Source organism: Notothenia rossii (genome assembly GCF_949606895.1).
Source record: "Notothenia rossii genome assembly, chromosome: 8".
Classification (NCBI taxonomy): Eukaryota; Metazoa; Chordata; class Actinopteri; order Perciformes; family Nototheniidae; genus Notothenia; species Notothenia rossii.
The window spans coordinates 4,948,697-4,966,454 of NC_136906.1; the positions used below are offsets into that span (position 1 = coordinate 4,948,697).

The 17,758-nt window shown below is 42.0% G+C and overlaps 1 pseudogene across 1 annotated transcript in view; it reads right to left on the reverse strand.

Moving 5' to 3' along the window:
* LOC307014346 (serine/threonine-protein kinase N1-like) overlaps positions 1–11,140 on the reverse strand; it is a 20,187-nt pseudogene extending 9,047 nt beyond the window's left edge. The window contains exons 1-6 of the transcript XR_013810541.1: positions 10,938–11,140; positions 5,862–6,162; positions 5,572–5,717; positions 4,060–4,180; positions 1,670–1,818; positions 9–104 (exon numbers count right to left, since the gene is read on the reverse strand). The product of XR_013810541.1 is annotated as a serine/threonine-protein kinase N1-like (transcript). The remainder of the gene's footprint in view (positions 1–8; positions 105–1,669; positions 1,819–4,059; positions 4,181–5,571; positions 5,718–5,861; positions 6,163–10,937) is intronic.
* Positions 11,141–17,758: the final 6,618 nt, after the last annotated feature.

The following is a 17,758-nucleotide window of genomic DNA, read 5'->3' on the forward strand; positions in this document are numbered from 1 at the left end:
AGGCAGGCTTTAGGGTGGTCCTCTGGGAGGTCCTGCAGCCTCTGGTCCAGAGAGAGCCGCAGGAGGTCCAGACGCTGGGACGACTCCCCCAGACCACACTGAGCCTGCACACAGCACACAGGGACTTTACACTTTCAATACGTATTGATCTTAATGGGAAATGAAATGGAGAAAGCAGCCCACATGATTACAAAAGACCCCCATCACCCCATCACCCACTGTTCGGACTCAGGCGGTACCGCAGTATCAGACTCAGGGACAGTTTCACCCCACAGGCCATAAGACTGTTAAACACCTGAACTTTTGAAAGCCATTACATTCAGTCTGTTGAATTACAAAACAAAGAAATGCTGTCAGTAGTTTATAGAATACAATAAAATGTTCATTTTACTCAAACACATACCTATAAATAGTGAAACTGATAATGCTTCAATGGTCTTGTAATTTTTTTCAAATGTGAATACAAGTTTTTTTTTCTCCCAGCATGCCCAGTTCCTTTCAGGCAGTATGACATCACACATGACATCACTGTAACGTCTCTGAATATTGTGAATATGGATAAAAGATGGCCACGTTTAAGGTCATTTACTCCCGTGAATCCAAAGAGGAAACCAGAGAGTTTTAATCTTTTCAACAAAAACAAAAATACTATAAAAGTTGTGTACTTAGAAACTAGAAAAACAATGTTGTTACCAATAAATCTAAATGTGAGCCTGTTACAGCACGTTCAAGAGATGAAAAAAACATGCACATTTACAGTAGTCTATGTTAAAGGTGGGGTAGGTCACTTTGGTGAAACTAGACGCTAGAATTTGAAAATACACAACCGGAAAAAATCTGCCACTTCCTTACAGAGCCCCTCCTCCAACACACACGAACGCGCACATGACCAATGAGGGCAAGCGATAAGTTTGTGTACAGATGGAAGGCTGACAGGCAGGTAGGCCATCCAGTTACTTTCGCCGGGCCGGCTCAGATGATTGGTCGTGCTTTTTACAGCGCCACGGCTTCCACAGATGACATTTTTTTAATGTATTTATTGTCAAAGCATTTAATGAATTCATTTCTATCGGGATGTTAAGAGTAGGGATGTCAGCGATTATTTCGATTTTTCGAATATTCGTTACAGTCTCCATAATCGAAAACTATTTTTTTATTATTGTTTATGTTTTTCTTTTTTTTTCCTGGCTTAGTTTCAACCAAATATAGACTAATGCTAATAATAGTAATAGTATTAATAATTGTGAATGGCCATCGGTCACACCACCAGTTTGTTTTACTGTAAACTTGGAGGAAGACAGCAGTGCAGGTTGCGCAGAGTGCAGCACTGCTACACACCGGCCCCGCCCCTCTCCGTCACACGTGTGATTGAGTTATTGGCGATATACAGAACAGTGAGAACAACACAACTAAAGATGAACAAAGCGGCACGTTCAAAGAAGAGTTCCTCGTGGAACTACTTCGATTAATATCCGCCAGGGCTGTCCGATTTTCGAATTTGATCATGGTCAGTTTCTGGCATCCCTAGTTAAGAGCATTCCATGGAATATAACGAAGTGTTTCTGAAGTGAATTACCTACCCCACCTTTAACTGCTTCTTTGGTGTACCAATGTTTTCAAGCGTCAGAGCATCACAATAATATCACGTGTGTTTTAAACCCCCTCTGACCTCGGCCATGGCCTTCTTGTCCTGCACCTTCCCGGCTCCCAGCAGCCTCAGCATGTTCTTGGCTCCTTCAGACATGGCGTGCTCCACCCTGTAGTGATGCCACAGCTCCTCCACCCGCAGCTCCGCTCCACACATGTCCGGCTTCCCTGCTGCACAAACACAGGTGAGGTCAACAACAAATATTACATAATAGGCAAGGCAAGTTTATTTATATAGCACCTTTCAACACAAGGCAATTCAAAGTGCTTTACAAAAAATGAAAGACATTGAGAAAATGGCATTTAAAATCAGTCATTAAAAAGAAAAGATAATAAAATAAACATTAAAAAAAAATACATGAATAATAAATAATACAGCAGCATGACCGTAGAGATATTCACCATCAGGAGCTAAATCACTCATTACTGTGCTTTCATGTCCACTGCATATATTTAAGCAATAGCTAACGACAGGCCGTGGTATATGCTCATCATATCACAGCTAAGGGGCGTGGTTCGGCCCTATATGCTCAGTATATCACGGCTAAGAGCCAATCAGATTGCTTGATTTGACTTGTCCGTTTTATAATTGTTGTTTTATCGTACACTTTGCAGACTTGTACTTTACCATCTCATGTTTATATGAATATTATTATAATTTCAATGTCATCCTTTGATTGCACATTTCTCATCAGACTGTATGTTTAAAAGTTATTATTTATGTTATTGTATTCCTATCCTTTTATTGCACATTACAGTATGTTAATATAATAAAAATTATAATCTTATAAAATTCTATTTTATTTAATATTTTAATGCATATATGTACTCTAAATTCTTACATGTTTATATGATAATTATTTTGATTTGATCCTTTCAGATCACATTTCTAACTTTTACTGATGTTAAAGGTCCCATGTCATGCTTTTCTGGTTCTTACCCGTCCCCTTCTGTGTTATGAAGGTTTTTCTGCATGTAAACGGTCTGCAGAGTCAAAACCCTCAAAATACACCCTGTAGCGAGTAAAACTCTAACACAGAGAAGACCTCCCCAAAACGCCTCGTTGGAGATACGTCACCGTCCATTGATTCTTCCGGGTAACTCATGATGTCATGCGTTACCCGGAACCAAATGGACCAATCCGTGGAGCCGTTACGTTAAGCCCCCGCTGATTGGTCCAAATTTACCAATCCACGGACTTCCTCACACACACACACTCAGTGCAGGCAGCTCTGCTGATCTCTCCTCCCTGGCTGCAGGCTGATAACAGACAGTTGGGATCGCGGCGGAATTCTCTCCGCAGACCCATTCTCACAGCGTTTATCAAACTTTTTCTTACTCAATATCAAGCCACACTTATTGTTTTTACTTCGGCTGTGACTTTTGTGTGCTCAGGGTGAGTTTGGCTGTCGCTAAACAAGGAAACCACACCTCCACGGAGCTCAGCGCGATTCACAACGTCCCGACCAATCAGAGCACACTGTGCTCACAGGGAGGGTGGGGGCTGGAGCTATTGGAGCTACAACGAGCCGTTAAAGGCAGAGAGTGAAATTCAGTGAATACACGTAGTTTACAGAGATGATGTTTGAGAAACCAAAGTGAGTTTGGAAAATTGCACAATATAAATCTATTCTAGTAGACCTCAACAATGGAATTATGATCAGTGGAAATGGCCATGACACGGGACCTTTAACATAAACATTTCTATTTTGTTTAGTCTTTTATTGCATATAGGTCATTAACTTCAGGGCGACAAATGTCACATTTAGTTAGTCATTTGATTCCCTGTTGGCCTAGAAACATGCATCATAGCAGCTTTAAAGCACAGGGTTAAAGAGAAAGTGTTTGAATAAGAATAAAGGAGATTGAACAGAGTTAGGAACTGTCTACAGCCCCCTGTTGCTCTTTCTGTACCTCCTCTGTTTTTTCTCTCTTTCATCTCTGATCTCTTCCTGCCTCTCTCTCTCTCGCTCTCCCCCTCCCCCCCCTCTGATAAGCGAGCCGTGGCTTTTAGTTGTTGGGCAACATCAAGGGGATGCAGGAACATCAATAAGGGTCTAACCTGAGAGGGGGCTGTAATGGACCGTGTGTGTCTGTATGTTTGTGTATGCGCGTGTGTGTGTGTGTGTGTGTGTGTGTGTGTGTGTGTGTGTGTGTGTGTGTGTGTGTGTGTGTGTGTGTGTGTGTGTGTGTGTGTGTGTGTGTGTGTGTGTGTGTGTGTGTGTGTGTGTGTGTGTGTGTGTGTGTGTGTGTGTGTGTGTGTGTGTGTGTGTGTGCGTGCGTGCGTGTGTCTGGAACACCGTGGAGTTCTGAGGCAGGAATCGATCCATTACCACACTGCCTCATAAAATATGCAGTGTGTTTATCAGCTTTGGGAAGGAGGGGTGAAAGCAGGATTTGGATGATAGATACATTGGTTCTCCTCCGACTGCTCCGTGGCCTGCATGGCTTTTCGGATCTGCATTCGGATGATGTCGATCTTCGTCTTGCTGTCCTGAAGCATCTGCTGAGCCATCTGCAGCAGCTTCTTGTCCTGCAGGGAGGACAGAAACACAGGAGGAGGAGACGTGTCACAATAAATCACTATTTTCCCCATTCACAATATCTCTTATGAATATTCAATATCGGCTCTACATACCTACACATATATACTATAAGCTGTTCAAATCTATTATTGCTTTGATTTCTCCTCACCATGTAACTCCTGGTGGCTCTCACACCTATTAGGGATGTATTACTATACATTCAGTAGTGAACATGTGCCCTTCTAACTTCTACAGTAAGCTGAAATCTGTATACAAATCATCTATCAGTGGATAGCGAGGTGAACATACTGAGTTGGCATTAGATTCGAAGTCCCAAAAAAGACCCGGCTTTAGCGATGCCCACTGCTCCTAGTACTAGGATGGGTTAACAGCGGTCTAATGTCTCTGTGTGTGCTGTGTGCATGTATGTGTGAGCATTAAAGAGGGTTTCATCCTCCAATTCTTATCGGTTCCTAAACATGCAAATGAACGCTTTCTCTGGTATAGGTGGTGTTCGGTGAAGCAAGGACACTTGATCATTAATAATAACACATTTTATTTAGAGGTGCCTTTTCAAAGCACCCAAGGACACCTTACAATTGATCAAATGAGGTTTAAGGCAGTAACAAAGGATCGTGACAGGGAACATGTAGCACTATAGTGAGTAGGCTGTTAAAGGTCCCATGTCACGGCCATTTCTACTGATAATAGTTCCATTGTTGAGGTCTACTAGAATAGATTTATATTGTGCAATTTAAACGGCTTGTTGGAGCTCCTGCCCCCCCCCCCCCCCCCCTCCTCCCTGTGAGCCCAGTGTCCGTCTGCGAGACAGCGAGACACCACGAAACCCAGCGCGAAACACACACACACACACACACACCCGCAGCCTGGCTGGGAGTTTGTGTGTGTGCTCAGGCTGAGTTCCGCGGGGTCTCGCTGTCTCGCCGACCCCACACCAGAGAGCCAGCTCCTCGCAACGTCCCGCCGAGTGCGTGTGTGTGAGGAAATCCGCGGATTGGTCAAAACGTAACGTCACTATACCCAGGAAGCAAACTATGGAAAAAGAGAAATCTCCAACGAGGCGTTCTGGGGTAGCATAGACAGGTCTTCTCTGTGTTAAAGTTTTACTCGCTACAGGGTGTACTTTGACCTTTTACATGCAGAGAAACCTTCATAACACACAAGGGGACGGGTAGTAACCAGAGAAGCATGACATGGGACCTTTAAGTTAATTATTTTTAAACAAACTTGAAAAGCGTTTGAATAGAAAACCATGTTTGCAATATATATCGTCCAAATACAACCTCTTAAATTTAGAAAATCAGCTTTTTCATTGAAATAAGAATCATTCATCCCAGCGATACCTGGGCCAGGGTTAGGGTTAGTTCAGAGCTGATACCTTGGTTCCTCCGTTGGCGTATATCGGGATCATGTTCTCCGCCCCCTGTTTAACCTTCAGCTCGATGTTCAGCTGACGCTCCAGAGCCGCGATCCTCCGCTGGATGGCCGACGTCCGGTTGAGCGAACCCGGAGATCTAGGGGCATCTGGGGGAGAGGAGGGAGAGGTCAGAGGTCATATGTTGGTGGAGCAACGTCATCATTGTTGTCTTCTGTACCTCGGCCAATCAATAAAGTATCTATCTATCTATCACCGAAGCTTATAAAAGGTCTCCGTTATGGATAACATACCCTCGTTCTCGTCGGGGCCCTTCACCACGATGTGTGCGTCCAGCTCCTGCAGCTGGTCGTGCAGCGCTTCCAGCTTGCGCTTGGAGCTGCGGATCTGCGAGTCCACCTGCTGGGCGTTCCTCCGCTCCGTCGTGGCTCTGCGAAGGTTCTCCGCCCCCTCCTTGATCTTCAGCTCCTTACGGATCTCCCTGCGGATCCGCTCCCGATGCTCGTCCAGACACTGCTGCACGCTGGAGTCCGAGAAGTCCGAGTTCTGGTCCAGACCGAGCTGCTGGAGCACAGAGAGCCCGCCGGGATCGCCCTGGAGAGCAGGAGGAGAATTCAAAACTTTTATTGTCATGTGTACACAGCTACAGTCTGTAGTTTGAGCAGGAGATACAGAGGGTAGCCCAACAACAAGCTTAGCCTCCAAAATGTAACCCAAACCGGAACCATTGAAGGTTCAAGATTGATGGCTTTTATTGTCACATAGCTACTAGGGATGAGAATGATTAATCGAATATTCAAAATGATTCAGGTATTCGAATACGAGTTACGAATATCTTTATTGTAATTTCTTCTTCTTTCTTTTTTTTACGGGAGAGGTGCCTCAGTTGATTACATATTATCAAATGGATTAATTAAAAGGTAGACGACAGTGCCATTTTAAATATCTTTAGAAACATGTCAAAGAGAACTTGGTTTGGTTTCTATATTTATTTGAAATTTTTTTTTTTTTTTTTTATATATATATATTTTTTTATTCGGTTAACCGTTTTTTTAGGGGTTGGATAGTCGAATACACATTTGCTTTCAAATTCCCATCCCTAATAGCTACGGTGTAGATATATCAATGAAAATCTGAGGTCACAGACTCCTCCAACAGCGCAACACAACAAAACAGATAACATAGTGCAAGGAGAGTCTACACAGTATATACAAGTACTTATGATGTATTAGATCAATAATGTGTAAGTTGCATCCAGATGAATGTTATGGAGATCGTTAGGAGAAGGCGGTAAATTACAAAGAGGTAGCCACAAAGTGAGGAGAGAATTCACTTTTGTTTTACTGTGTCTTAAAGCGTTGAGGTGATCAGTCCAAGCTGTGCAAATATAAAAATTTTCTTCACTTTTAAATTGTTAAAACTTCACATTTGAAGAAATATCTATACTGAAAGTGCTAAAGTAATCTTCTGTATCACTTTTATGGTTGTAACAATGATGACATACCCAATATAAAAGCATTTGAAAAAGTCAGACACACTTACATTTGATTTTGGGTGTAAAAAGTTTTTACATTTTTATTTTTGCTTTATTGAAGAATATGAAGGCCTTAAACCGAAGTTTGACTTTGGCTTGCATAATATTTATTCGCTTATATATATCTTTGTTCTCTTTGGAAAGGCTGGTGCAGAGAGTAATATGCAAAAGAAAGTGAAACTATGCTTCGCCAACTGCATTCAGGGGTTATACAGTTTGAGTTACATTACATATTACTTGTTAGACCCTTTTATCCAAAGCAACTTACATTCTCAATACTGTGGACAATCCCCACAGGAGCAATTTGGGGTGAAGTGTCTCAGGGACACAACGATATGCTGACTGCAGTGGGGTTTGAACCTGTGCCCCCTGATCCGAACACCACCCACTGCACCACACGCCTCCGAGTTGATTAAAAGGCTGCTCATAGTAACCCTGCACTCGAGTAGAAAGCAGCACATCCCAGAGAATCCTCAGCATGTGAGTCAAAGTGTGTAAACAGCTGACATCACATCTCCTCCTGATCAACACTAACCGCGTTACTGATGATCAGAAAATCTATCCGTGTCTGGACGGGTCACAAGTAAACAAACACATGTAAGTGCATATGTATACAAATGTAACGTAGATGAGTAAAGCCTTACTTATGAATGCAGTGTTTGTGGTTTTTCACCCAAAGAAAGCCAGATCTTTCACAAGGAACAGATTTCTTACTTCAACTTAAAACAATTCAGCTTTTGACTGAGATCATTACGCCAAACATTAGCCACCTTTAGCTTAGCGGTGGTCACGTGAAGTCATGTGACCGTGCTGTAGTTCCTTTATAGCTCAACATTAGCCACCTTTAGCTTAGCGGTGGTCAAGTGAAGTCATGTGACCGTGCTGTAGTTCCTTTATAGCCCAACATTAGCCTCCTTTAGATTAGCGGTAGTGACGTGAAGTCATGTGACCGTGCTGTAGTTCCTTTATAGCCCAACATTAGCCTCCTTTAGATTAGCGGTGGTAACGTGAAGTCATGTGACCGTGCTGTAGTTCCCTTATAGCCCAACATTAGCTTTTTACTTCAGAAATCATGAAGTTTTAATATGTGGAGATTATCCTGCTGAACAAAACATGTAAGTATCATTAACGTGTGTTTGTCACAGAGATTATTTCCTACAATAATCAAAAAATCCAATGGAAAAATCCCATTGTCTTTTTTCGTCGTGGGAACCATTGAGATGCTGACTTCATGGACGGCGACAAAAATACGTCCTCCCTGCTCTTCTCTATAGCATTAAATGTTATTATGTCCATCATGCAGGACATCTCTAACCCCCAAAGGCCTAGAGATGTCATACTTTAATTCAATGTTATGACATTAGGCGACATCAGCACACACGCTACAGATCAGTGGCTCGGGGCCTTTCACTGTGGAGCCACACAGTTTAGCAGATCTGATTACAATTCCTCAGGTCTCCAGCTACAGTAAAGCCATAATCCATCTGCAGCACAATAACCACACAGTGCAGAGCGAGGGTGGAAGGATTTCAACTGCAACGTTATGCTGTTGCACAACTCTGAAGCAAAGTGATTGGGTGTGTAGAAGGATGTGCAATAAAGTCGTGAAGACTGAAAATAATGCAACAATTCTGTCCAAGTGTTTAGTCCTGGAACATCTTATCAATAAACATATGAAGCGATATACACTGCATTGACTGATATTTAGGGACATGTTTGTTCTGCATCATTAGAAATAATAGATATAGTGGTTATTTTGACTGATATTGCAATTACGAAATAAGATGTACGGATCATTTTAGCATCATTATTCTCATTATCATTTGAAAATATATACAAATCTGGGGGATCTGTACAAAAAAAATGTTTAGTTTAGTTTTTAGAATATGATATATAGGTATTTTAACACATATTTAGCCTTTAATACATATAGTTTCATTTAGATATTGGACACTATGTAACTCAGACTTCTATTAGCTAGCGCTCCAAAACATTGTACGTGATAGGCTAAGGGGCGGGGCATCTCTAAGCGGTTGACCAATCACAACAGGGGGGACTCTTTAAAGTAGAGACACTACATACTGATATACACCTGAACATCAGCAGGAGAGGACCCTTTAAAGTAGAGACACTACATACTGATATACACCTGAACATCAGCAGGAGAGGACTCTTTAAAGTAGAGACACTACATACTGATACACACCTGAACATCAGCAGGAGAGGACTCTTTAAAGTAGAGACACTACATACTGATATACACCTGAACATCAGCAGGAGAGGACTCTTTAAAGTAGAGACACTACATACTGATATACACCTGAACATCAGCAGGAAATGACTCTTTAAAGTAGAGACACTACATACTGATATACACCTGAACATCAGCAGGAGAGGACTCTTTAAAGTAGAGACACTACATAATGATATACACCTGAACATCAGCAGGAGAGGACTCTTTAAAGTAGAGACACTACATACTGATATACACCTGAACATCAGCAGGAGAGGACTCTTTAAAGTAGAGAGACTACATACTGATATACACCTGAACATCAGCAGGAGAGGACTCTTTAAAGTAGAGACACTACAAACTGATATACACCTGAACATCAGCAGGAGAGGACTCTTTAAAGTAGAGACACTACATAATGATATACACCTGAACATCAGCAGGAGAGGACTCTTTAAAGTAGAGACACTACATACTGATATACACCTGAACATCGGCAGGAGAGGACTCTTTAAAGTAGAGACACTACATACTGATATACACCTGAACATCAGCAGGAGAGGACTCTTTAAAGTAGAGACACTACATACTGATATACACCTGAACATCAGCAGGAGAGGACTCTTTAAAGTAGAGACACTACATACTGATATACACCTGAACATCAGCAGGAGAGGACTCTTTAAAGTAGAGACACTACATACTGATATACACCTGAACATCAGCAGGAGAGGACTCTTTAAAGTAGAGACACTACATAATGATATACACCTGAATATCAGCAGGAGAGGACTCTTTAAAGTAGAGACACTACATAATGATATACACCTGAACATCAGCAGGAGAGGACTCTTTAAAGTAGAGACACTACATACTGATATACACCTGAACATCAGCAGGAGAGGACTCTTTAAAGTAGAGACACTACATACTGATATACATCTGAACATCAGCAGGAGAGGACTCTTTAAAGTAGAGACACTACATACTGATATACACCTGAACATCAGCAGGAGAGGACTCTTTAAAGTAGAGACACTACATACTGATATACACCTGAACATCAGCAGGAGAGGACTCTTTAAAGTAGAGACACTACATACTGATATACACCTGAACATCAGCAGGAGAGGACTCTTTAAAGTAGAGACACTACATAATGATATACACCTGAACATCAGCAGGAGAGGACTCTTTAAAGTAGAGACACTACATACTGATAAACACCTGAACATGAGAATGATAGGGCCCATTGGGAGAGAAGGCCTGAGATCGTCTCAGTGCGAGTAGCATCAGATGCCAATGAAGGCAGAAAAGAAAGCAGAGGCAGTAAAGCGCACCATGAACAACAGGAAGTGAGCGTTTGTGCCATGACACAATACAACTTTATCCCTTGTGTTTTTACAACAAACAACTCAGAAACAAGTGCAATAAAGCTCGCAACGCAGGGCGAAAAAATCACGACGGAATTAGAACTCGCCGCCAGAGAGGAGATGTTTTTACAGGAAGTGAACGAGGAAGCTGACAGAACAGAGTATAATGGATGTAAAGAACATTAAAAGGCGGCTGAGATGAAGGCCTGCTGCGAGGACAGATGCCTACCGCTGACTCAGTGTCACTCTGCTCAGTTTGGACCGGGGAATCCGACGGCTGATCCCCCGCCAAGTCCTCCAGCCCGTCCTCACTGGCCATGTTGGGCCTCCTTCTGGCTTCAATCCCGATCCCCCCCTCCCTCACACGCACACACACACTCACTCAGCACCAATCAGGCTTCACCGAGCAATATTTCTGCCTCCTGTTAAAAAAAAAAAAACCCCAGGATGTGCTTCCCGCTCAGGAATCAAAAAGCCAGTTTTAAAACCCAGAGCAATTGAACGAGGAGAGGAAGAGAGATCAGGCCGAGCCCCACCTCGCTGCTTCCTGTTCTGTCGAGAGAGAGCGAGGCGTCATGCACTTTGTACAAACACACACACACACACGGGTGGTTTTGTAAGTGACAGAGCTCACAGCCGCTCTGCTTCCTGCTGTCATAGAGTGTGGTCATCTTTAGGGGACCATTAATCAGAAAGTGTGTATCTTTGTGTGCACGTCCGCTAACATGTGCAGCGCCATGTGTAGTATTTATATGCAGCTGAATTAAGAAATGACACAGCATTACATTTCATTAAATTACAATATATCTTGCATTCACTTCAATACTGTGTGTGCCTATGGGAGAAGTTTGGGGTTACAACATTTTGACTTGCAGAGGGTGGGATTCAACCACTGACCCTAGATCTGCAAATTAATCCTGTGAACCATATCTGACAGTTTCATCTACAGCAACATATAATGAATGCAATCAGACATGAAGATAAAAGCCAGAATCTTACAAATGTTCCACTTGAATTATGAAGCATCCCCACTAGAAACACCTTTTGTTCTAAAGGGAGTTAAAAGAACACATGATAACGAGTTATGCTATGAGCTATAGCCAAACATTTCTCGCATGGGCACTGAGTCAGGAATAAGAGAAATCGTGTGCAGAGAAATGCATTACATGAAGCAAAAATCCTCTTAGAAATCACAAGACATACAGTATGAAGACAAACTGGACACAGCGAGTGGACTGTAGGGCTGCTCAATACATCAACATTTAGTGGTAAATGCAATATGGACTAGTCTAGTGCAATCTTTAAATCGCAGGAAACAGGAAGCACAATCTGTACAGGTGTTAAAGATGAAATATGTGTTAAAATAGTGAATCAAGTATTGCAGAGTTGCAGAGAAATCCCGGCCTACAAATCATGTTCTACAGAATGAATAAAAGATGCTTGTTAAGTACAGATCCTCTCAGGAATAAATAAAGTAGACTAAAAGATTAATTGGCTTTTTTAACGGTGCTTATTCACAAAATCCAAATACACAAAACCAGCTCAGTCGTCCCCTCTGAGACATGAACACACCGGTCCCATCGCTGTCTGACCACAGACAGACAGACAGACAGACACACACACTCAGCGGTGGAGGTCACTGACCCTCCTCGCTGTGTGGCAGATGGCAAAGTATCCCTTTATGTCGTACCACACACACTTTCACAAAAGGAGAACACACAGGGGGCAAAGGACACACACATACACAGTCTAGTTCTTCCTTATTCTCCCACACTGCTATAATAGGAAGTTAAGGCCAATATCTGCAAAACAGAAGCAGCTGTTTTTGAGCGGTGCAGTGATGAAATACTTTTGTAGTCCGACCCTGAAGGCAGCAACTCATTGGTTCCCTCCACAAAAAGCCAATGGGATTTTTCCATTGGATTTTGTGGAAAATTGCAGAAAATAATCTCTGTTGCAAACATATGTTTTTTTATACTTACACACTTTGTTCAGCAGGATTAACTCCACATATTAAGACCACTTTTTATTTTATTTAGAAGCATAAATTCTATCTCCAGAAGTTAAAAGCTAACTTAAAAACATCCAGGTCACATGACTTCACGTCAGCAATGCTAAAGGCAGCTAATGATGGGCCTGATGATGTTTAATTGGCAGTTTTGTAATTCACCAGTGGGTTATTTAATGAGGCCAAGAAACCAAAAACATATCCAAAAGAACATTGACTTCGATACGAGGGAACAGGAAGTGCTAAATGCTAACTAATGTCCAGGTTTAGGACTCATTCCTGCACCACTCTACAGCTCCAATATCTATATTTCTGAGTGTTTCTTACCGAGCAGTCGCAGTGCTGTGGACCGGTGGCTGCAGATTTGGCCGCCCCCATGCATCCATACCGTTTCTCCCCTCTATAAACACGGCTCAGCTGTCATTGAATACTCAACGTTTCTAATGTAAAGCTGAGCTGCTGTGATACCAAGCTGTCATTGTGTCCGGTGAAAGAGAGGCTGTTTCTAAAAGCGTGCTGACCACAGTATCAGGAACTAAGATCATACTGGTGTAAAAGTACAGCTCTTAAAGTCACAGTTCACCTGGTTACGGCTGACGAGTGATGAACTCCTGAACCTCCAATTCTTATAGTACAATCATAAGTACATTTACTCAAGACCAACTATTTTGTCCTTTAACAGAACATTATGATATTAGAAAATAATATAAGACTGTAGAAAGAGGCATTCTGCATTATGGCAACTTTTACTTTTGATACTTTCAGCTCATTTTTTTTTGCCACATATCTTATTTTCTGCAATATTTCCAAATCCAATGGAAAAATCCAAATAGGCGCTTTCACACCGGGGTACTTTTCCCCGTACTTTTCTCGTTTAGTTCCGATAGTTCCTGGGATCTTGCGTTCACACCAAAAGAGAACTTATTTCATGATAACTTTTCCCCCCTTTTCAGTCCCTGCTAGAGAGGTGGGACTTTCCTGGGGAGAAAAAAGTTCCAATTTCTGATTGGCTGGGCGGATTGCAAACCACGCCCCGTAAAACTCGGAAAAGTTTTTTGAAGCCGCCATTGTATTTGCTTGCATTAGCATTATTAGCATTAGCATTAGCCCCGCGCACCAACGGAGAGAGACTAACTTATGGCAACATAAAATAAAACATGGGAGCGGTGGAGATGAGGAGGTGTCGGCGTTCTGGCGATTTACTCGGAAGGCTTCAGTAGAAGCTGCTGGGAGTCCCGGCAGCTTCTACTGAAGCCAGTCCCCAACTCCGGGGACTTCCGGCCGGGGACTCCGGGTGGCAGTATACGCCGTGAAGTTGTTTGCGGCCTGCCAGTAAACCCAAAGCAGAAGAAGTGACGTCAGCAGCTTCATTTGCGTAATCCTCCCTCAGGGAACTTATTCCGGTGTGAACGCGATCGGCTCTTTAGTTCCATGGGGGAACTAAGTGCTGGGAACTAAGTGCTGGGAACTAAGTACGGCAAAGTACTTGGTGTGGCTATTGGCTTTTGTCAGGGGAACCTTTGCGATGCTTACCTGCCTTCAAAAATACCGTATCATCTGCCCTCCCTTTGATTAAGTCAGCTCAACTTCGCTCATCTGTGTCGTAATGTTTTTCATTACTGCACATATTTTATACCAATTCAATGTAAATACTGCTATATGTTATTATATCTTTTTAATGTTATTATAGTTTCCTTGAAATAGTTTTCTCTCTGTCTTTTAATGTGTGTTTTACTTTTATGTATACACCAAAACACCAAGTAAAATTCCTCGTACATGTCAACCTACTGTTTCTGATTCTGATCTGATTCTATATATAGAGATGTAGTCCTTATTATGAGGGTGAAGTGGGGACAGTGAGGAAGTTCTCCAGTCATTTTATAACTCATTCAATCAGTTACTCACCAACACGTGCATTTCACACGCAGCAATAACGATGAGACCGGACTTTTAACCTAATTGTTATAGCGTTGCCGAAAATAGCCGTAATTTAACAGATGCACCCTAAGCCAGCATGGAGCAATGTTTTTTCAAGGGGGAGAAACAGGGATTGGGATTTCCACAATATTAATTGGAAGTGTTTTATTGTTAGAAGGATTTAAACAGTGTAACAAAAGGTCATGGTGTGAGATTAAGTGCATGTAAATGGGTGTTTTTTTGGCAGTGTAGATGTTGTGGGAAGGTGTAAGGACAAAGAAAGGCAAAGATGACTTCAGCGGAACGAATTGAATTCTTGTTTCAGCGCCAACAGATGAGCATAAACAGAGGGAGAAAGGAAGAGAGAAAGAGGAGAGTTAAGAGGTTGGATTAAAAATAAATAGGGTCATTCATCCCTTTTATTGTGTGTGTGTGTGTGTGTGTGTGTGTGTGTGTGTGTGTGTGTGTGTGTGTGTGTGTGTGTGTGTGTGTGTGTGTGTGTGTGTGTGTGTGTGTGTGTGTGTGTGTGTGTGTGTGTGTGTGTGTGTGTGTGTGTGTGTGTGTGTGTGTGTGTGTGTGTGTGTGTGTGTTAAGTGGTACATAAAAGCACTGCATGTTTACAAGTTTCTTTTTCACTTCCAACCAGAAAGCCCAAAAAGTTGGTTTTGGCAACTGTATGGATCGGTTTCTATCAAAGTCAACATTTGGTTTTACTCGTTTTTGGTTAGACTCCTGGAATAAGGTCTGTGGTTAACACAAGCTGAAGAGATTTTAACTTTTGTTCTGCGACATGAAATACGTCAATAAATACCCAAATGTACCCAATACCGAACATTAGCCACCTTTAGCTTAGCGTTGGTGACGTGAAGTCATGTGACCGTGCTTCAGAGCCAGCATTAGATTTTGACTTCTAAAATCATAAAGTGGTGTTAATATGTGGAGATCATCCTGCTGGACAAAACCTGTAAGTATCATAAACGTTTGTTTCCCATAGATCTTATTTTCCGGCTTTTTGTTGAGCGGAACCAGGGAGATGCTAACTTCAAGGTCAATCAACACAAATACGACAACATATTTAACCCTATGGACTCGAAAGGAGAGAGGGTTGGGACTATAGGGAGAATGGGGATTGTTCTGAACCTCTAGGATCTAAACAATGTCTTATTTCCTTGTCTGACCTCTTTTTTATGCAACGTTGCATATTTGAATTTTCTTAAAATATATTTTCACTGGCCCAGTCCCCACTTGTTCTATGTTTAAGAATTAAAAACACGTACAAAATAAATAAAACACGTGAAAGACAGAGTGAGACAGACAGACTCTAGGAGGAGGAACTTTAAATTCCACTCACATCCTGATGTCTGAACTCTGCACACAGCCTCATTCAGCAGCAGACAGAGGATTGGGTTAAGAGGGAGGGGCTGGGGGGTAACAGTGCATTTTAATTAATCTCTCTTAAGACACACAAGCATGTCTTAATGCCACCGCACAGCAAATAGAATCAACATAAATAATACACTCTGGATGACACACACACACACACACACACACACACACACACACACACACACACACACACACACACACACACACACACACACACACACACACACACACACACACACACACACACACACACACACACACACACACACACACACACACACACACACACACACACACACACACACACACACACACACACACACACACACACACACCTCCTCATAATGTCAACAGAGCAGATCAGAGTTAACTTTAAGACACCGTTACTCTCAGAGCAGACTCTTATGTGGGTAAGTGGGACAATCTGAGAGTTAAATATGCAAGACCCTCAGAAACAACACTTTGAAATACATGCAATATGCAACGTTATTATCCCTGGTTATGCCTCTGTGTTATCGTATCTTACTTGTTTAAAACCAATGTTAAGACTGTTGAAATAAATGTTTTGGCACCGTTTGGTTTAGGGTATTTGGTTAGTGTTAACATTTGTTTAGCTTATAAATATGTCTTGTAAAAGAGTCCTCTCCTGCTGATGTTCAGGTGTATATCAGTATGTAGTGTCTCTACTTTAAAGAGTCCTCTCCTGCTGATGTTCAGGTGTATATGTAGTGTCTCTACTTTAAAGAGTCCTCTCCTGCTGATGTTCAGGTGTATATCAGTATGTAGTGTCTCTACTTTAAAGAGTCCTCTCCTGCTGATGTTCAGGTGTATATCAGTATGTAGTGTCTCTACTTTAAAGAGTCCTCTCCTGCTGATGTTCAGGTGTATATCAGTATGTAGTGTCTCTACTTTAAAGAGTCCTCTCCTGCTGATGTTCAGGTGTATATCAGTATGTAGTGTCTCTACTTTAAAGAGTACTCTCCTGCTGATGTTCAGGTGTATATCAGTATGTAGTGTCTCTACTTTAAAGAGTACTCTCCTGCTGATGTTCAGGTGTATATCAGTATGTAGTGTCTCTACTTTAAAGAGTCCTCTCCTGCTGATGTCCAGGTGTATATCAGTATGTAGTGTCTCTACTTTAAAGAGTCCTCTCCTGCTGATGTTCAGGTGTATATCAGTATGTAGTGTCTCTACTTTAAAGAGTCCTCTCCTGCTGATGTTCAGGTGTATATCAGTATGTAGTGTCTCTACTTTAAAGAGTCCTCTCCTGATGATGTTCAGGTGTATATCAGTATATAGTGTCTCTACTTTAAAGAGTCCTCTCCAGCTGATGTTCAGGTGTATATCAGTATGTAGTGTCTCTACTTTAAAGATTCCTCTCCTGCTGATGTTCAGGTGTATATCAGTATGCAGTGTCTCTACTTTAAAGAGTCCTCTCCTGCTGATGTTCAGGTGTATATCAGTATGTAGTGTCTCTACTTTAAAGAGTCCCCTCCTGCTGATGTTCAGGTGTATATCAGTATGTAGAGTCTCTACTTTAAAGAGTCCCCTCCTGCTGATGTTCAGGTGTATATCAGTATGTAGTGTCTCTACTTTAAAGAGTCCTCTCCTGCTGATGTCCAGGTGTATATCAGTATGTAGTGTCTCTACTTTAAAGAGTCCTCTCCTGCTGATGTTCAGGTGTATATGTAGTGTCTCTACTTTAAAGAGTCCTCTCCTGCTGATGTTCAGGTGTATAT